Source organism: Brienomyrus brachyistius, chromosome 2 (assembly GCF_023856365.1).
Source record: "Brienomyrus brachyistius isolate T26 chromosome 2, BBRACH_0.4, whole genome shotgun sequence".
In the NCBI taxonomy this organism is placed as follows: domain Eukaryota; kingdom Metazoa; phylum Chordata; class Actinopteri; order Osteoglossiformes; family Mormyridae; genus Brienomyrus; species Brienomyrus brachyistius.
The window spans coordinates 39,940,446-39,960,180 of NC_064534.1; the positions used below are offsets into that span (position 1 = coordinate 39,940,446).

At 44.2% G+C, this 19,735-nt stretch overlaps 16 non-coding genes across 16 annotated transcripts; all 16 read left to right on the forward strand.

Moving 5' to 3' along the window:
• Positions 1-1,043: 1,043 nt before the first annotated feature.
• On the forward strand, positions 1,044-1,162 carry LOC125735257 (5S ribosomal RNA). Its single transcript, XR_007394554.1, has one exon. It is a non-coding gene; the product is annotated as a 5S ribosomal RNA (ribosomal RNA).
• A 1,076-nt stretch (positions 1,163-2,238) lies between these two features.
• Positions 2,239-2,357, forward strand: LOC125736510 (5S ribosomal RNA). The gene has a single exon (XR_007395788.1). It is a non-coding gene; the product is annotated as a 5S ribosomal RNA (ribosomal RNA).
• Positions 2,358-3,437: 1,080 nt separating this feature from the next.
• LOC125735258 (5S ribosomal RNA) lies at positions 3,438-3,556 on the forward strand. The gene has a single exon (XR_007394555.1). It is a non-coding gene; the product is annotated as a 5S ribosomal RNA (ribosomal RNA).
• Positions 3,557-4,632: 1,076 nt separating this feature from the next.
• On the forward strand, positions 4,633-4,751 carry LOC125731085 (5S ribosomal RNA). The gene has a single exon (XR_007391372.1). It is a non-coding gene; the product is annotated as a 5S ribosomal RNA (ribosomal RNA).
• A 1,077-nt stretch (positions 4,752-5,828) lies between these two features.
• LOC125734852 (5S ribosomal RNA) lies at positions 5,829-5,947 on the forward strand. Its single transcript, XR_007394155.1, has one exon. It is a non-coding gene; the product is annotated as a 5S ribosomal RNA (ribosomal RNA).
• A 1,077-nt stretch (positions 5,948-7,024) lies between these two features.
• LOC125735260 (5S ribosomal RNA) lies at positions 7,025-7,143 on the forward strand. The gene has a single exon (XR_007394557.1). It is a non-coding gene; the product is annotated as a 5S ribosomal RNA (ribosomal RNA).
• Positions 7,144-8,219: 1,076 nt separating this feature from the next.
• LOC125731086 (5S ribosomal RNA) lies at positions 8,220-8,338 on the forward strand. The gene has a single exon (XR_007391373.1). It is a non-coding gene; the product is annotated as a 5S ribosomal RNA (ribosomal RNA).
• A 1,078-nt stretch (positions 8,339-9,416) lies between these two features.
• LOC125732537 (5S ribosomal RNA) lies at positions 9,417-9,535 on the forward strand. The gene has a single exon (XR_007391914.1). It is a non-coding gene; the product is annotated as a 5S ribosomal RNA (ribosomal RNA).
• Positions 9,536-10,612: 1,077 nt separating this feature from the next.
• Positions 10,613-10,731, forward strand: LOC125734790 (5S ribosomal RNA). Its single transcript, XR_007394093.1, has one exon. It is a non-coding gene; the product is annotated as a 5S ribosomal RNA (ribosomal RNA).
• Positions 10,732-11,816: 1,085 nt separating this feature from the next.
• Positions 11,817-11,935, forward strand: LOC125732985 (5S ribosomal RNA). The gene has a single exon (XR_007392345.1). It is a non-coding gene; the product is annotated as a 5S ribosomal RNA (ribosomal RNA).
• Positions 11,936-13,014: 1,079 nt separating this feature from the next.
• Positions 13,015-13,133, forward strand: LOC125732986 (5S ribosomal RNA). Its single transcript, XR_007392346.1, has one exon. It is a non-coding gene; the product is annotated as a 5S ribosomal RNA (ribosomal RNA).
• A 1,072-nt stretch (positions 13,134-14,205) lies between these two features.
• On the forward strand, positions 14,206-14,324 carry LOC125734300 (5S ribosomal RNA). Its single transcript, XR_007393617.1, has one exon. It is a non-coding gene; the product is annotated as a 5S ribosomal RNA (ribosomal RNA).
• Positions 14,325-15,396: 1,072 nt separating this feature from the next.
• Positions 15,397-15,515, forward strand: LOC125732803 (5S ribosomal RNA). The gene has a single exon (XR_007392170.1). It is a non-coding gene; the product is annotated as a 5S ribosomal RNA (ribosomal RNA).
• A 1,076-nt stretch (positions 15,516-16,591) lies between these two features.
• LOC125734975 (5S ribosomal RNA) lies at positions 16,592-16,710 on the forward strand. Its single transcript, XR_007394276.1, has one exon. It is a non-coding gene; the product is annotated as a 5S ribosomal RNA (ribosomal RNA).
• A 1,082-nt stretch (positions 16,711-17,792) lies between these two features.
• On the forward strand, positions 17,793-17,911 carry LOC125732662 (5S ribosomal RNA). The gene has a single exon (XR_007392035.1). It is a non-coding gene; the product is annotated as a 5S ribosomal RNA (ribosomal RNA).
• A 1,079-nt stretch (positions 17,912-18,990) lies between these two features.
• On the forward strand, positions 18,991-19,109 carry LOC125730934 (5S ribosomal RNA). The gene has a single exon (XR_007391227.1). It is a non-coding gene; the product is annotated as a 5S ribosomal RNA (ribosomal RNA).
• The last annotated feature ends 626 nt before the right edge of the window (positions 19,110-19,735 follow it).

The following is a 19,735-nucleotide window of genomic DNA, read 5'->3' on the forward strand; positions in this document are numbered from 1 at the left end:
TTCACGATTAATTTAAATCTATCACTCCCCTTCCATTTTACTATTTTATATATATATTTTTTTTTTCTTTCATTCATAAAGGCAGCTCTTACACACCGTTTTACTCTAAATACTGCCTGGTAATTATAGCTGCTGTAAGCTGTTCGTGCCTTTATTCCACCAGGGCGCGATCTTCTCACAAACTTGAAGACTGTCACTCCCCATTCACGTTTTACAACTTATTGTTAATAATAAAGAGACAGCTTTTTACACACAGTTTTAAACAAAGTACTGATATAATTCCTCTTCAACTCACCGCTTTGTTTTCTATGCAAAAACCACTTCGCCACAGAAGACTCGATATTATTGGCATAGCAAGTTCTGCTCTTCTCCTTTCAAAACTTGCTAAAAGCTGTATTTAAAAGAACAGATTGGCCGGGGTAATTCACACCTTTCAATGCCAGCTTAATGTTTAGGTTAGTGGGAATCACAGAGGAATTAGGGATGGAAACTTCTTTGCTGGTGGTAGAAGCGGTCTGGTGAATTTTTAGAGAGAAGAGGCCGTCGATGTTTGAATGTAGAAAATTGTTCTGGCTGCAGCCTGCAGTATGGACTTGTTGGTGTGTGTAGCTCCCAGTGTTCTGACAGCGCGACGTTTTGGGGAAGCATGTGATTCAGCAGCTACCAGTGGGCTTCGTGCGGCGGAGATTTTGTGGCTGTTAGCGGAGTTGATAACAGAAGGTCATTAAGAGAAGCCTGCATGCGGTAGGCAAAGGAGTAATGTTTGCCGGCGGGGGACGTGCGGCGATTAACCTGTGCGGTAGTGAAAAGGAGTTAAAGAGAAGGAAGTGTGCGGATGCGGAAAGAATGGAATAATTGTGGTAGGCTGCCGGCTGAGTAGTTTGGTGAATGTTTGGTGTGGGTCCGGCGCTGCCGATTGGATGGTGGTGCTGCAGTGTGAGTCAGATAAAAAAATAAAAAAAACCAGGAGTAGGATCCAATGGGACTAACTGGCATGTATAGACGCGTGTAATGCAAAAGGGCTGTTTTTGGTAGCGTCTCTCACTTATGGCCATACCACCCTGAACACGCCCGATCTCATCCGATCTCGAAAGCCAAGCAGGGTAGGGTCTGGTTAGTACTTGGATGGGAGACCTCCTGGGAATACCAGGTGCTGTAAGCTTTTCTCACTTTTACTTTATACAGGGGGCGCTCCACTTCACGATTAATTTAAATCTATCACTCCCCTTCCGTTTTACTATTTTATATATATATATATTTTTTCTTTCATTCATAAAGGCAGCTTTTACACACCGTTTTACTCTAAATACTTCCTGGTAATTCTAGGTGCTGTAAGCTGTTCGTGCCTTTATTCCACCAGGGCGCGATCTTCTCACAAACTTGAAGACTGTCACTCCCCATTCACGTTTTACAACTTATTGTTAATAATAAAGAGACAGCTTTTTACACACAGTTTTAAACAAAGTACTGATATAATTCCTCTTCAACTCACCGCTTTGTTTTCTATGCAAAAACCACTTCGCCACAGAAGACTCGATATTATTGGCATAGCAAGTTCTGCTCTTCTCCTTTCAAAACTTGCTAAAAGCTGTATTTAAAAGAACAGATTGGCCGGGGTAATTCACACCTTTCAATGCCAGCTTAATGTTTAGGTTAGTGGGAATCACAGAGGAATTAGGGATGGAAACTTCTTTGCTGGTGGTAGAAGCGGTCTGGTGAATTTTTAGAGAGAAGAGGCCGTCGATGTTTGAATGTAGAAAATTGTTCTGGCTGCAGCCTGCAGTATGGACTTGTTGGTGTGTGTAGCTCCCAGTGTTCTGACAGCGCGACGTTTTGGGGAAGCATGTGATTCAGCAGCTACCAGTGGGCTTCGTGCGGCGGAGATTTTGTGGCTGTTAGCGGAGTTGATAACAGAGAGTCGTTAAGAGAAGCCTGCATGCGGTAGGCAAAGGAGTAATGTTTGCCGGCGGGGGACGTGCGGCGATTAACCTGTGCGGTAGTGAAAAGGAGTTAAAGAGAAGGAAGTGTGCGGATGCGGAAAGAATGGAATAATTGTGGTAGGCTGCCGGCTGAGTAGTTTGGTGAATGTTTGGTGTGGTTCCGGCACTGCCGATTGGATGGTGGTGCTGCAGTGTGAGTCAGATAAAAAAAAAAAAAAACAGGAGTAGGATCCAATGGGACTAACTGGAATGTATAGACGCGTGTAATGCAAAAGGGCTATTTTTGCTAACATCTCTCGCTTACAGCCATACCACCCTGAACGCGCCCGATCTCGTCTGATCTCGGAAGCTAAACAGGCTAGGGTCTGGTTAGTACTTGGATGGGACACCACCTGTGAATACCAGGTGCTGTAAGCTTTTCTCACTTTTACTTTATACAGGGGGCGCTCCACTTCACGATTAATTTAAATCTATCACTCCCCTTCCATTTTACTATTTTATATATATATATATATTTTTTCTCTCATTCCTAAAGGCAGCTTTTAGAAACCGTTTTTCTCTAAATACTTCCTGGTAATTCTAGGTGCTGTAAGCTGTTCGTGCCTTTATTCCACCAGGGCGCGATCTTCTCACAAACTTGAAGACTGTCACTCCCCATTCACGTTTTACAACTTATTGTTAATGATAAAGAGACAGCTTTTTACACACAGTTTTAAACAAAGTACTGATATTATTCCTCTTCAACTGACCGCTTTGTTTTCTATGCAAAAACCACTTCGCCACAGAAGACTCGATATTATTGGCATAGCAAGTTCTGCTCTTCTCCTTTCAAAACTTGCTAAAAGCTGTATTTAAAAGAACAGATTGGCCGGGGTAATTCACACCTTTCAATGCCAGCTTAATGTTTAGGTTAGTGGGAATCACAGAGGAATTAGGGATGGAAACTTCTTTGCTGGTGGTAGAAGCGGTCTGGTGAATTTTTAGAGAGAAGAGGCCGTCGATGTTTGAATGTAGAAAATTGTTCTGGCTGCAGCCTGCAGTATGGACTTGTTGGTGTGTGTAGCTCCCAGTGTTCTGACAGCGCGACGTTTTGGGGAAGCATGTGATTCAGCAGCTACCAGTGGGCTTCGTGCGGCGGAGATTTTGTGGCTGTTAGCGGAGTTGATAACAGAAGGTCATTAAGAGAAGCCTGCATGCGGTAGGCAAAGGAGTAATGTTTGCCGGCGGGGGACGTGCGGCGATTAACCTGTGCGGTAGTGAAAAGGAGTTAAAGAGAAGGAAGTGTGCGGATGCGGAAAGAATGGAATAATTGTGGTAGGCTGCCGGCTGAGTAGTTTGGTGAATGTTTGGTGTGGGTCCGGCGCTGCCGATTGGATGGTGGTGCTGCAGTGTGAGTCAGATAAAAAAATAAAAAAAACCAGGAGTAGGATCCAATGGGACTAACTGGCATGTATAGACGCGTGTAATGCAAAAGGGCTGTTTTTGGTAGCATCTCTCACTTATGGCCATACCACCCTGAACACGCCCGATCTCATCCGATCTCGAAAGCCAAGCAGGGTAGGGTCTGGTTAGTACTTGGATGGGAGACCTCCTGGGAATACCAGGTGCTGTAAGCTTTTCTCACTTTTACTTTATACAGGGGGCGCTCCACTTCACGATTAATTTAAATCTATCACTCCCCTTCCGTTTTACTATTTTATATATATATATATTTTTTCTTTCATTCATAAAGGCAGCTTTTACACACCGTTTTACTCTAAATACTTCCTGGTAATTCTAGGTGCTGTAAGCTGTTCGTGCCTTTATTCCACCAGGGCGCGATCTTCTCACAAACTTGAAGACTGTCACTCCCCATTCACGTTTTACAACTTATTGTTAATAATAAAGAGACAGCTTTTTACACACAGTTTTAAACAAAGTACTGATATAATTCCTCTTCAACTCACCGCTTTGTTTTCTATGCAAAAACCACTTCGCCACAGAAGACTCGATATTATTGGCATAGCAAGTTCTGCTCTTCTCCTTTCAAAACTTGCTAAAAGCTGTATTTAAAAGAACAGATTGGCCGGGGTAATTCACACCTTTCAATGCCAGCTTAATGTTTAGGTTAGTGGGAATCACAGAGGAATTAGGGATGGAAACTTCTTTGCTGGTGGTAGAAGCGGTCTGGTGAATTTTTAGAGAGAAGAGGCCGTCGATGTTTGAATGTAGAAAATTGTTCTGGCTGCAGCCTGCAGTATGGACTTGTTGGTGTGTGTAGCTCCCAGTGTTCTGACAGCGCGACGTTTTGGGGAAGCATGTGATTCAGCAGCTACCAGTGGGCTTCGTGCGGCGGAGATTTTGTGGCTGTTAGCGGAGTTGATAACAGAGAGTCGTTAAGAGAAGCCTGCATGCGGTAGGCAAAGGAGTAATGTTTGCCGGCGGGGGACGTGCGGCGATTAACCTGTGCGGTAGTGAAAAGGAGTTAAAGAGAAGGAAGTGTGCGGATGCGGAAAGAATGGAATAATTGTGGTAGGCTGCCGGCTGAGTAGTTTGGTGAATGTTTGGTGTGGTTCCGGCACTGCCGATTGGATGGTGGGGCTGCAGTGTGAGTCAGATAAAAAAAAAAAAAAACAGGAGTAGGATCCAATGGGACTAACTGGAATGTATAGACGCGTGTAATGCAAAAGGGCTATTTTTGCTAACATCTCTCGCTTACAGCCATACGACCCTGAACGCGCCCGATCTCGTCTGATCTCGGAAGCTAAACAGGCTAGGGTCTGGTTAGTACTTGGATGGGACACCACCTGTGAATACCAGGTGCTGTAAGCTTTTCTCACTTTTACTTTATACAGGGGGCGCTCCACTTCACGATTAATTTAAATCTATCACTCCCCTTCCATTTTACTATTTTATATATATATATTTTTTTTCTTTCATTCATAAAGGCAGCTCTTACACACCGTTTTACTCTAAATACTGCCTGGTAATTATAGCTGCTGTAAGCTGTTCGTGCCTTTATTCCACCAGGGCGCGATCTTCTCACAAACTTGAAGACTGTCACTCCCCATTCACGTTTTACAACTTATTGTTAATAATAAAGAGACAGCTTTTTACACACAGTTTTAAACAAAGTACTGATATAATTCCTCTTCAACTCACCGCTTTGTTTTCTATGCAAAAACCACTTTGCCACAGAAGACTCGATATTATTGGCATAGCAAGTTCTGCTCTTCTCCTTTCAAAACTTGCTAAAAGCTGTATTTAAAAGAACAGATTGGCCGGGGTAATTCACACCTTTCAATGCCAGCTTAATGTTTAGGTTAGTGGGAATCACAGAGGAATTAGGGATGGAAACTTCTTTGCTGGTGGTAGAAGCGGTCTGGTGAATTTTTAGAGAGAAGAGGCCGTCGATGTTTGAATGTAGAAAATTGTTCTGGCTGCAGCCTGCAGTATGGACTTGTTGGTGTGTGTAGCTCCCAGTGTTCTGACAGCGCGACGTTTTGGGGAAGCATGTGATTCAGCAGCTACCAGTGGGCTTCGTGCGGCAGAGATTTTGTGGCTGTTAGCGGAGTTGATAACAGAGGGTCGTTAAGAGAAGCCTGCATGCAGTAGGCAAAGGAGTAATGTTTGCCGGCGGGGGACGTGCGGCGATTAACCTGTGCGGTACTGAAAAGGAGTTAAAAAGAAGGAAGTGTGCGAATGCGGAAAGAATGGAATAATTGTGGTAGGCTGCCGGCTGAGTAGTTTGGTGAATGTTTGGTGTGGGTCCGGCGCTGCCGATTGGATGGTGGTGCTGCAGTGTGAGTCAGAAAAAAAAAAAAAAAAACCAGGAGTATGATCCAATGGGACTAACTGGCATGTATAGACGCGTGTAATGCAAAAGGGCTGTTTTTGGTCACGTCTCTTGCTTATGGCCATACCACCCTGAACACGCCCGATCTCATCCGATCTCGGAAGCCAAGCAGGGTAGAGTCTGGTTAGTACTTGGATGGGAGACCTCCTGGGAATACCAGGTGCTGTAAGCTTTTCTCACTTTTACTTTATACAGGGGGCGCTCCACTTCACGATTAATTTAAATCTATCACTCCCCTTCCATTTTACTATTTTATATATATATATATTTTTCTCTCATTCATAAAGGCAGCTTTTACACACCATTTTACTTTAAATACTTCCTGGTAATTCTAGGTGCTGTAAGCTGTTCGGGCCTTTATTCCACCAGGGCGCGATCTTCTCACAAACTTGAAGACTGTCACTCCCCATTCACGTTTTACAACTTATTGTTAATGATAAAGAGACAGCTTTTTACACACAGTTTTAAACAAAGTACTGATATTATTCCTCTTCAACTGACCGCTTTGTTTTCTATGCAAAAACCACTTCGCCACAGAAGACTCGATATTATTGGCATAGCAAGTTCTGCTCTTCTCCTTTCAAAACTTGCTAAAAGCTGTATTTAAAAGAACAGATTGGCCGGGGTAATTCACACCCTTCAATGCCAGCTTAATGTTTAGGTTAGTGGGAATCACAGAGGAATTAGGGATGGAAACTTCTTTGCTGGTGGTAGAAGCGGTCTGGTGAATTTTTAGAGAGAAGAGGCCGTCGATTTTTGAATGTAGAAAATTGTTCTGGCTGCAGCCTGCAGTATGGACTTGTTGGTGTGTGTAGCTCCCAGTGTTCTGACAGCGCGACGTTTTGGGGAAGCATGTGATTCAGCAGCTACCAGTGGGCTTCGTGCGGCGGAGATTTTGTGGCTGTTAGCGGAGTTGATAACAGAGGGTCGTTAATAGAAGCCTGCATGCAGTAGGCAAAGGAGTAATGTTTGCCGGCGGGGGACGTGCGGCGATTAACCTGTGCGGTAGTGAAAAGGAGTTAAAAAGAAGGAAGTGTGCGGATGCGGAAAGAATGGAATAATTGTGGTAGGCTGCCGGCTGAGTAGTTTGGTGAATGTTTGGTGTGGGTCCGGCGCTGCCGATTGGATGGTGGTGCTGCAGTGTGAGTCAGATAAAAAAATAAAAAAAACCAGGAGTAGGATCCAATGGGACTAACTGGCATGTATAGACGCGTGTAATGCAAAAGGGCTGTTTTTGGTAGCATCTCTCACTTATGGCCATACCACCCTGAACACGCCCGATCTCATCCGATCTCGAAAGCCAAGCAGGGTAGGGTCTGGTTAGTACTTGGATGGGAGACCTCCTGGGAATACCAGGTGCTGTAAGCTTTTCTCACTTTTACTTTATACAGGGGGCGCTCCACTTCACGATTAATTTAAATCTATCACTCCCCTTCCGTTTTACTATTTTATATATATATATATTTTTTCTTTCATTCATAAAGGCAGCTTTTACACACCGTTTTACTCTAAATACTTCCTGGTAATTCTAGGTGCTGTAAGCTGTTCGTGCCTTTATTCCACCAGGGCGCGATCTTCTCACAAACTTGAAGACTGTCACTCCCCATTCACGTTTTACAACTTATTGTTAATAATAAAGAGACAGCTTTTTACACACAGTTTTAAACAAAGTACTGATATAATTCCTCTTCAACTCACCGCTTTGTTTTCTATGCAAAAACCACTTCGCCACAGAAGACTCGATATTATTGGCATAGCAAGTTCTGCTCTTCTCCTTTCAAAACTTGCTAAAAGCTGTATTTAAAAGAACAGATTGGCCGGGGTAATTCACACCTTTCAATGCCAGCTTAATGTTTAGGTTAGTGGGAATCACAGAGGAATTAGGGATGGAAACTTCTTTGCTGGTGGTAGAAGCGGTCTGGTGAATTTTTAGAGAGAAGAGGCCGTCGATGTTTGAATGTAGAAAATTGTTCTGGCTGCAGCCTGCAGTATGGACTTGTTGGTGTGTGTAGCTCCCAGTGTTCTGACAGCGCGACGTTTTGGGGAAGCATGTGATTCAGCAGCTACCAGTGGGCTTCGTGCGGCGGAGATTTTGTGGCTGTTAGCGGAGTTGATAACAGAGAGTCGTTAAGAGAAGCCTGCATGCGGTAGGCAAAGGAGTAATGTTTGCCGGCGGGGGACGTGCGGCGATTAACCTGTGCGGTAGTGAAAAGGAGTTAAAGAGAAGGAAGTGTGCGGATGCGGAAAGAATGGAATAATTGTGGTAGGCTGCCGGCTGAGTAGTTTGGTGAATGTTTGGTGTGGTTCCGGCACTGCCGATTGGATGGTGGGGCTGCAGTGTGAGTCAGATAAAAAAAAAAAAAAACAGGAGTAGGATCCAATGGGACTAACTGGAATGTATAGACGCGTGTAATGCAAAAGGGCTATTTTTGCTAACATCTCTCGCTTACAGCCATACGACCCTGAACGCGCCCGATCTCGTCTGATCTCGGAAGCTAAACAGGCTAGGGTCTGGTTAGTACTTGGATGGGACACCACCTGTGAATACCAGGTGCTGTAAGCTTTTCTCACTTTTACTTTATACAGGGGGCGCTCCACTTCACGATTAATTTAAATCTATCACTCCCCTTCCATTTTACTATTTTATATATATATATTTTTTTTCTTTCATTCATAAAGGCAGCTCTTACACACCGTTTTACTCTAAATACTGCCTGGTAATTATAGCTGCTGTAAGCTGTTCGTGCCTTTATTCCACCAGGGCGCGATCTTCTCACAAACTTGAAGACTGTCACTCCCCATTCACGTTTTACAACTTATTGTTAATAATAAAGAGACAGCTTTTTACACACAGTTTTAAACAAAGTACTGATATAATTCCTCTTCAACTCACCGCTTTGTTTTCTATGCAAAAACCACTTTGCCACAGAAGACTCGATATTATTGGCATAGCAAGTTCTGCTCTTCTCCTTTCAAAACTTGCTAAAAGCTGTATTTAAAAGAACAGATTGGCCGGGGTAATTCACACCTTTCAATGCCAGCTTAATGTTTAGGTTAGTGGGAATCACAGAGGAATTAGGGATGGAAACTTCTTTGCTGGTGGTAGAAGCGGTCTGGTGAATTTTTAGAGAGAAGAGGCCGTCGATGTTTGAATGTAGAAAATTGTTCTGGCTGCAGCCTGCAGTATGGACTTGTTGGTGTGTGTAGCTCCCAGTGTTCTGACAGCGCGACGTTTTGGGGAAGCATGTGATTCAGCAGCTACCAGTGGGCTTCGTGCGGCAGAGATTTTGTGGCTGTTAGCGGAGTTGATAACAGAGGGTCGTTAAGAGAAGCCTGCATGCAGTAGGCAAAGGAGTAATGTTTGCCGGCGGGGGACGTGCGGCGATTAACCTGTGCGGTAGTGAAAAGGAGTTAAAAAGAAGGAAGTGTGCGGATGCGGAAAGAATGGAATAATTGTGGTAGGCTGCCGGCTGAGTAGTTAGGTGAATGTTTGGTGTAGGTCCGGCGCTGCCGATTGGATGGTGGTGCTGCAGTGTGAGTCAGATAAAAAAAAAAAAAAAACCAGGAGTAGGATCCAATGGGACTAACTGGCATGTATAGACGCGTGTAATGCAAAAGGGCTATTTTTGCTAGCATCTCTCGCTTACAGCCATACCACTCTGAACGCGCCCGATCTCATCCGATCTCGGAAGCCAAGCAGGGTAGGGTCTGGTTAGTACTTGGATGGGAGACCTCCTGGGAATACCAGGTGCTGTAAGCTTTTCTCACTTTTACTTTATACAGGGGGCGCTCCACTTCACGATTAATTTAAATCTATCACTCCCCTTCCATTTTACTATTTTATATATATATATATTTTTCTCTCATTCATAAAGGCAGCTTTTACACACCATTTTACTTTAAATACTTCCTGGTAATTCTAGGTGCTGTAAGCTGTTCGGGCCTTTATTCCACCAGGGCGCGATCTTCTCACAAACTTGAAGACTGTCACTCCCCATTCACGTTTTACAACTTATTGTTAATGATAAAGAGACAGCTTTTTACACACAGTTTTAAACAAAGTACTGATATTATTCCTCTTCAACTGACCGCTTTGTTTTCTATGCAAAAACCACTTCGCCACAGAAGACTCGATATTATTGGCATAGCAAGTTCTGCTCTTCTCCTTTCAAAACTTGCTAAAAGCTGTATTTAAAAGAACAGATTGGCCGGGGTAATTCACACCCTTCAATGCCAGCTTAATGTTTAGGTTAGTGGGAATCACAGAGGAATTAGGGATGGAAACTTCTTTGCTGGTGGTAGAAGCGGTCTGGTGAATTTTTAGAGAGAAGAGGCCGTCGATGTTTGAATGTAGAAAATTGTTCTGGCTGCAGCCTGCAGTATGGACTTGTTGGTGTGTGTAGCTCCCAGTGTTCTGACAGCGCGACGTTTTGGGGAAGCATGTGATTCAGCAGCTACCAGTGGGCTTCGTGCGGCGGAGATTTTGTGGCTGTTAGCGGAGTTGATAACAGAGGGTCGTTAAGAGAAGCCTGCATGCAGTAGGCAAAGGAGTAATGTTTGCCGGCGGGGGACGTGCGGCGATTAACCTGTGCGGTAGTGAAAAGGAGTTAAAAAGAAGGAAGTGTGCGGATGCGGAAAGAATGGAATAATTGTGGTAGGCTGCCGGCTGAGTAGTTTGGTGAATGTTTGGTGTGGGTCCGGCGCTGCCGATTGGATGGTGGGGCTGCAGTGTGAGTCAGATAAAAAAAAAAAAAAAACCAGGAGTAGGATCCAATGGGACTAACTGGCATGTATAGACGCGTGTAATGCAAAAGGGCTGTTTTTGGTAGCATCTCTCGCTTACGGCCATACCACCCTGAACACGCCCGATCTCGTCTGATCTCGGAAGCCAAGCAGTGTAGGGTCTGGTTAGTACTTGGATGGGAGACCTCCTGGGAATACCAGGTGCTGTAAGCTTTTCTCACTTTTACTTTAAACGGGGGGCGCTCCACTTCACGATTAATTTAAATCTATCACTCCCCTTCCATTTTACTATTTTATATATATATATATATATATTTTTTTTTCTCTCATTCATAAAGGCAGCTTTTACACACCGTTTTACTCTAAATACTTCCTGGTAATTCTAGGTGCTGTAAGCTGTTCGGGCCTTTATTCCACCAGGGCGCGATCTTCTCACAAACTTGAAGACTGTCACTCCCCATTCACGTTTTACAACTTATTGTTAATGATAAAGAGACAGCTTTTTACACACAGTTTTAAAGAAAGTACTGATATTATTCCTCTTCAACTGACCGCTTTGTTTTCTATGCAAAAACCACTTCGCCACAGAAGACTCGATATTATTGGCATAGCAAGTTCTGCTCTTCTCCTTTCAAAACTTGCTAAAAGCTGTATTTAAAAGAACAGATTGGCCGGGGTAATTCACACCCTTCAATGCCAGCTTAATGTTTAGGTTAGTGGGAATCACAGAGGAATTAGGGATGGAAACTTCTTTGCTGGTGGTAGAAGCGGTCTGGTGAATTTTTAGAGAGAAGAGGCCGTCGATGTTTGAATGTAGAAAATTGTTCTGGCTGCAGCCTGCAGTATGGACTTGTTGGTGTGTGTAGCTCCCAGTGTTCTGACAGCGCGACGTTTTGGGGAAGCATGTGATTCAGCAGCTACCAGTGGGCTTCGTGCGGCGGAGATTTTGTGGCTGTTAGCGGAGTTGATAACAGAGGGTCGTTAAGAGAAGCCTACATGCAGTAGGCAAAGGAGTAATGTTTGCCGGCGGGGGACGTGCGGCGATTAACCTGTGCGGTAGTGAAAAGGAGTTAACAAGAAGGAAGTGTGCGGATGCGGAAAGAATGGAATAATTGTGGTAGGCTGCCGGCTGAGTAGTTTGGTGAATGTTTGGTGTGGGTCCGGCGCTGCCGATTGGATGGTGGGGCTGCAGTGTGAGTCAGATAAAAAAAAAAAAAAACAGGAGTAGGATCCAATGGGACTAACTGGCATGTATAGACGCGTGTAATGCAAAAGGGCTGTTTTTGGTAACATCTCTCGCTTACGGCCATACCACCCTGAACACGCCCGATCTCGTCTGATCTCGGAAGCCAAGCAGGGTAGGGTCTGGTTAGTACTTGGATGGGAGACCACCTGGGAATACCAGGTGCTGTAAGCTTTTTCTCACTTTTACTTTATACAGGGGGCGCTCCACTTCACGATTAATTTAAATCTATCACTCCCCTTCCATTTTACTATTTTATATATATATATATTTTTTTCTCTCATTCATAAAGGCAGCTTTTAGAAACCGTTTTACTCTAAATACTTCCTGGTAATTCTAGGTGCTGTAAGCTGTTCGTGCCTTTATTCCACCAGGGCGCGATCTTCTCACCAACTTGAAGACTGTCACTCCCCATTCACGTTTTACAACTTATTGTTAATGATAAAGAGACAGCTTTTTACACACAGTTTTAAACAAAGTACTGATATTATTCCTCTTCAACTGACCGCTTTGTTTTCTATGCAAAAACCACTTCGCCACAGAAGACTCGATATTATTGGCATAGCAAGTTCTGCTCTTCTCCTTTCAAAACTTGCTAAAAGCTGTATTTAAAAGAACAGATTGGCCGGGGTAATTCACACCCTTCAATGCCAGCTTAATGTTTAGGTTAGTGGGAATCACAGAGGAATTAGGGATGGAAACTTCTTTGCTGGTGGTAGAAGCGGTCTGGTGAATTTTTAGAGAGAAGAGGCCGTCGATGTTTGAATGTAGAAAATTGTTCTGGCTGCAGCCTGCAGTATGGACTTGTTGGTCTGTGTAGCTCCCAGTGTTCTGACAGCGCGACGTTTTGGGGAAGCATGTGATTCAGCAGCTACCAGTGGGCTTCGTGCGGCGGAGATTTTGTGGCTGTTAGCGGAGTTGATAACAGAGGGTCGTTAAAAGAAGCCTACATGCAGTAGGCAAAGGAGTAATATTTGCCGGCGGGGGACGTGCGGCGATTAACCTGTGCGGTAGTGAAAAGGAGTTAACAAGAAGGAAGTGTGCGGATGCGGAAAGAATGGAATAATTGTGGTAGGCTGCCGGCTGAGTAGTTTGGTGAATGTTTGGTGTGGGTCCGGCGCTGCCGATTGGATGGTGGGGCTGCAGTGTGAGTCAGATAAAAAAAAAAAAAAACCAGGAGTAGGATCCAATGGGACTAACTGGCATGTATAGACGCGTGTAATGCAAAAGGGCTGTTTTTGGTACCATCTCTCGCTTACGGCCATACCACCCTGAACACGCCCGATCTCGTCTGATCTCGGAAGCCAAGCAGGGTAGGGTCTGGTTAGTACTTGGATGGGAGACCACCTGGGAATACCAGGTGCTGTAAGCTTTTTTCACTTTTACTTTATACAGGGGGCGCTCCACTTCACGATTAATTTAAATCTATCACTCCCCTTCCATTTTACTATTTTATATATATATATTTTTTCTCTCATTCATAAAGGCAGCCTTTACACACCGTTTTACTCTAAATACTGCCTGGTAATTCTAGGTGCTGTAAGCTGTTCGTGCCTTTATTCCACCAGGGCGCGATCTTCTGACAAACTTGAAGACTGTCACTCCACATTCACGTTTTACAACTTATTGTTAATGATAAAGAGACAGCTTTTTACACACAGTTTTAAACAAAGTACTGATATTATTCCTCTTCAACTGACCGCTTTGTTTTCTATGCAAAAACCACTTCGCCACAGAAGACTCGATATTATTGGCATAGCAAGTTCTGCTCTTCTCCTTTCAAAACTTGCTAAAAGCTGTATTTAAAAGAACAGATTGGCCGGGGTAATTCACACCCTTCAATGCCAGCTTAATGTTTAGGTTAGTGGGAATCACAGAGGAATTAGGGATGGAAACTTCTTTGCTGGTGGTAGAAGCGGTCTGGTGAATTTTTAGAGAGAAGAGGCCGTCGATGTTTGAATGTAGAAAATAGTTCTGGCTGCAGCCTGCAGTATGGACTTGTTGGTGTGTGTAGCTCCCAGTGTTCTGACAGCGCGACATTTTGGGGAAGCATGTGATTCAACAGCTACCAGTGGGCTTCGTGCGGCAGAGATTTTGTGGCTGTTAGCGGAGTTGATAACAGAGGGTTGTTAAGAGAAGCCTGCAAGAGGTAGGCAAAGGAGTAATGTTTGCCGGCGGGGGACGTGCAGCGATTAACCTGTGCGGTAGTGAAAAGGAGTTAAAGAGAAGGAAGTGTGCGGATGCGGAAAGAATGGAATAATTGTGGTAGGCTGCCGGATGAGTAGTTTGGTGAATGTTTGGTGTGGGTCCGGCACTGCCGATTGGATGGTGGTGCTGCAGTGTGAGTCAGATAAAAAAAAAAAAACAGGAGTAGGATCCAATGGGACTAACTGGTATGTATAGACACGTGTAATGCAAAAGGGCTATTTTTGGTAGCGTCTCTTGCTTACGGCCAGACCACCCTGAACGCACCCGATCTCGTCTGATCTCGAAAGCTAAGCAGGGTAGGGTCTGGTTAGTACTTGAATGGGAGACCACCTGGGAATACCAGGTGCTGTAAGCTTTTCTCACTTTTACTTTATACAGGGGGCGCTCCACTTCACGATTAATTTAAATCTATCACTCCCCTTCCATTTTACTATATTATATATTTCTTTTTTCTCTCATTCATAAAGGCAGCTTTTAGAAACCGTTTTACTCTAAATACTTCCTGGTAATTCTAGGTGCTGTAAGCTGTTCGTGCCTTTATTCCACCAGGACGCGATCTTCTCACCAACTTGAAGACTGTCACTCCCCATTCACGTTTTACAACTTATTGTTAATGATAAAGAGACAGCTTTTTACACACAGTTTTAAACAAAGTACTGATATTATTCCTCTTCAACTGACCGCTTTGTTTTCTATGCAAAAACCACTTCGCCACAGAAGACTCGATATTATTGGCATAGCAAGTTCTGCTCTTCTCCTTTCAAAACTTGCTAAAAGCTGTATTTAAAAGAACAGATTGGCCGGGGTAATTCACACCCTTCAATGCCAGCTTAATGTTTAGGTTAGTGGGAATCACAGAGGAATTAGGGATGGAAACTTCTTTGCTGGTGGTAGAAGCGGTCTGGTGAATTTTTAGAGAGAAGAGGCCGTCGATGTTTGAATGTAGAAAATAGTTCTGGCTGCAGCCTGCAGTATGGACTTGTTGGTGTGTGTAGCTCCCAGTGTTCTGACAGCGCGACGTTTTGGGGAAGCATGTGATTCAGCAGCTACCAGTGGGCTTCGTGCGGCGGAGATTTTGTGGCTGTTAGCGGAGTTGATAACAGAGGGTCGTTAAGAGAAGCCTGCATGCTGTAGGCAAAGGAGTAATGTTTGCCGGCGGGGGACGTGCGGCGATTAACCTGTGCGGTAGTGAAAAGGAGTTAAAAAGAAGGAAGTGTGCGGATGCGGAATGAATGGAATAATTGTGGTAGGCTGCCGGCTGAGTAGTTTGGTGAATGTTTGGTGTGGGTCCGGCGCTGCCGATTGGATGGTGGGGCTGCAGTGTGAGTCAGATAAAAAAAAAAAAAACCAGGAGTAGGATCCAATGGGACTAACTGGCATGTATAGACGCGTGTAATGCAAAAGGGCTGTTTTTGGTCACGTCTCTCGCTTACGGCCATACCACCCTGAACACGCCCGATCTCATCCGATCTCGGCAGCCAAGCAGGGTAGGGTCTGGTTAGTACTTGGATGGGAGACCTCCTGGGAATACCAGGTGCTGTAAGCTTTTCTCACTTTTACTTTATACAGGGGGCGCTCCACTTCACGATTGATTTAAATCTATCACTCCCCTTCCATTTTACTATTTTATATATATATATATTTTTCTCTCATTCATAAAGGCAGCTTTTAGAAACCGTTTTACTCTAAATACTTCCTGGTAATTCTAGGTGCTGTAAGCTGTTCGGGCCTTTATTCCACCAGGGCGCGATCTTCTCACAAACTTGAAGACTGTCACTCCCCATTCACGTTTTACAACTTATTGTTAATGATAAAGAGACAGCTTTTTACACACAGTTTTAAACAAAGTACTGATATTATTCCTCTTCAACTGACCGCTTTGTTTTCTATGCAAAAACCACTTCGCCACAGAAGACTCGATATTATTGGCATAGCAAGTTCTGCTCTTCTCCTTTCAAAACTTGCTAAAAGCTGTATTTAAAAGAACAGATTGGCCGGGGTAATTCACACCCTTCAATGCCAGCTTAATATTTAGGTTAGTGGGAATCACAGAGGAATTAGGGATGGAAACTTCTTTGCTGGTGGTATAAGCGGTCTGGTGAATTTTTAGAGAGAAGAGGCCGTCGATGTTTGAATGTAGAAAATTGTTCTGGCTGCAGCCTGCAGTATGGACTTGTTGGTGTGTGTAGCTCCCAGTGTTCTGACAGCGCGACGTTTTGGGGAAGCATGTGATTCAGCAGCTACCAGTGGGCTTCGTGCGGCGGAGATTTTGTGGCTGTTAGCGGAGTTGATAACAGAGGGTCGTTAAGAGAAGCCTACATGCAGTAGACAAAGGAGTAATGTTTGCCGGCGGGGGACGTGCGGCGATTAACCTGTGCGGTAGTGAAAAGGAGTTAAAAAGAAGGAAGTGTGCGGATGCGGAAAGAATGGAATAATTGTGGTAGGCTGCCGGCTGAGTAGTTTGGTGAATGTTTGGTGTGGGTCCGGCGCTGCCGATTGGATGGTGGGGCTGCAGTGTGAGTCAGATAAAAAAAAAAAAAAAACAGGAGTAGGATCCAATGGGACTAACTGGCATGTATAGACGCGTGTAATGCAAAAGGGCTGTTTTTGGTAGCATCTCTCGCTTACGGCCATACCACCCTGAACACGCCCGATCTCATCTGATCTTGGAAGTTAAACAGGTTAGGGTCTGGTTAGTACTTGGATGGGAGACCTCCTGGGAATACCAGGTGCTGTAAGCTTTTCTCACTTTTACTTTATACAGGGGGCGCTCCACTTCACGATTAATTTAAATCTATCACTCCCCTTCCATTTTACTATTTTATATATATATATATATTTTTTTTCTCTCATTCATAAAGGCAGCTTTTAGAAACCGTTTTACTCTAAATACTTCCTGGTAATTCTAGGTGCTGTAAGCTGTTCGTGCCTTTATTCCACCAGGGCGCGATCTTCTCACCAACTTGAAGACTGTCACTCCCCATTCACGTTTTACAACTTATTGTTAATGATAAAGAGACAGCTTTTTACACACAGTTTTAAACAAAGTACTGATATTATTCCTCTTCAACTGACCGCTTTGTTTTCTATGCAAAAACCACTTCGCCACAGAAGACTCGATATTATTGGCATAGCAAGTTCTGCTCTTCTCCTTTCAAAACTTGCTAAAAGCTGTATTTAAAAGAACAGATTGGCCGGGGTAATTCACACCCTTCAATGCCAGCTTAATGTTTAGGTTAGTGGGAATCACAGAGGAATTAGGGATGGAAACTTCTTTGCTGGTGGTAGAAGCGGTCTGGTGAATTTTTAGAGAGAAGAGGCCGTCGATGTTTGAATGTAGAAAATTGTTCTGGCTGCAGCCTGCAGTATGGACTTGTTGGTGTGTGTAGCTCCCAGTGTTCTGACAGCGCGACGTTTTGGGGAAGCATGTGATTCAGCAGCTACCAGTGGGCTTCGTGCGGCGGAGATTTTGTGGCTGTTAGCGGAGTTGATAACAGAGGGTCGTTAAGAGAAGCCTGCATGCAGTAGGCAAAGGAGTAATGTTTGCCGGCGGGGGACGTGCGGCGATTAACCTGTGCGGTACTGAAAAGGAGTTAAAAAGAAGGAAGTGTGCGGATGCGGAAAGAATGGAATAATTGTGGTAGGCTGCCGGCTGAGTATTTTGGTGAATGTTTGGTGTGGGTCCGGCGCTGCCGATTGGATGGTGGTGCTGCAGTGTGAGTCAGAAAAAAAAAAAAAAAAAAACAGGAGTATGATCCAATGGGACTAACTGGCATGTATAGACGCGTGTAATGCAAAAGGGCTGTTTTTGGTCACGTCTCTTGCTTATGGCCATACCACCCTGAACACGCCCGATCTCATCCGATCTCGGAAGCCAAGCAGGGTAGGGTCTGGTTAGTACTTGGATGGGAGACCTCCTGGGAATACCAGGTGCTGTAAGCTTTTCTCACTTTTACTTTATACAGGGGGCGCTCCACTTCACGATTAATTTAAATCTATCACTCCCCTTCCATTTTACTATTTTATATATATATATATATTTTTCTCTCATTCATAAAGGCAGCTTTTACACACCATTTTACTTTAAATACTTCCTGGTAATTCTAGGTGCTGTAAGCTGTTCGGGCCTTTATTCCACCAGGGCGCGATCTTCTCACAAACTTGAAGACTGTCACTCCCCATTCACGTTTTACAACTTATTGTTAATGATAAAGAGACAGCTTTTTACACACAGTTTTAAACAAAGTACTGATATTATTCCTCTTCAACTGACCGCTTTGTTTTCTATGCAAAAACCACTTCGCCACAGAAGACTCCATATTATTGGCATAGCAAGTTCTGCTCTTCTCCTTTCAAAATTTGCTAAAAGCTGTATTTAAAAGAACAGATTGGCCGGGGTAATTCACACCCTTCAATGCCAGCTTAATGTTTAGGTTAGTGGGAATCACAGAGGAATTAGGGATGGAAACTTCTTTGCTGGTGGTAGAAGCGGTCTGGTGAATTTTTAGAGAGAAGAGGCCGTCGATGTTTGAATGTAGAAAATTGTTCTGGCTGCAGCCTGCAGTATGGACTTGTTGGTGTGTGTAGCTCCCAGTGTTCTGACAGCGCGACGTTTTGGGGAAGCATGTGATTCAGCAGCTACCAGTGGGCTTCGTGCGGCGGAGATTTTGTGGCTGTTAGCGGAGTTGATAACAGAGGGTCGTTAAGAGAAGCCTGCATGCAGTAGGCAAAGGAGTAATGTTTGCCGGCGGGGGACGTGCGGCGATTAACCTGTGCGGTAGTGAAAAGGAGTTAAAAAGAAGGAAGTGTGCGGATGCGGAAAGAATGGAATAATTGTGGTAGGCTGCCGGCTGAGTAGTTTGGTGAATGTTTGGTGTGGGTCCGGCGCTGCCGATTGGATGGTGGGGCTGCAGTGTGAGTCAGATAAAAAAAAAAAAAAAACCAGGAGTAGGATCCAATGGGACTAACTGGCATGTATAGACGCGTGTAATGCAAAAGGGCTGTTTTTGGTAGCATCTCTCGCTTACGGCCATACCACCCTGAACACGCCCGATCTCATCCGATCTCGGAAGCCAAGCAGGGTAGGGTCTGGTTAGTACTTGGATGGGAGACCTCCTGGGAATACCAGGTGCTGTAAGCTTTTCTCACTTTTACTTTATACAGGGGGCGCTCCACTTCACGATTAATTTAAATCTATCACTCCCCTTCCATTTTACTATTTTATATATATATATATTTTTCTCTCATTCATAAAGGCAGCTTTTACACACCATTTTACTTTAAATACTTCCTGGTAATTCTAGGTGCTGTAAGCTGTTCGGGCCTTTATTCCACCAGGGCGCGATCTTCTCACAAACTTGAAGACTGTCACTCCCCATTCACGTTTTACAACTTATTGTTAATGATAAAGAGACAGCTTTTTACACACAGTTTTAAACAAAGTACTGATATAATTCCTCTTAAACTCACTGCTTTGTTTTCTATGCAAAAACCACTTCGCCACAGAATATTCGATATTATTGGCATATTATCTGCTCTTCTCCTCCTTTCAAAACTTGCTAAAAGCTGTATTTAAAAGAGCAGGTTGGCTGGGGTAATTCACACCCTTCAATGCCAGATTAATGTTTAGGTTAGTGGGAATCACAGAGGAATTAGGGATGGAAACTTCTTTGCTGATGGTAGAAGCGGTCTGGTGAATTTTTAGAGAGAAGAGGCCGTCGATGTTTCAATGTAGAAAATTGTTCTGGCTGCAGCCTGCAGTATGGA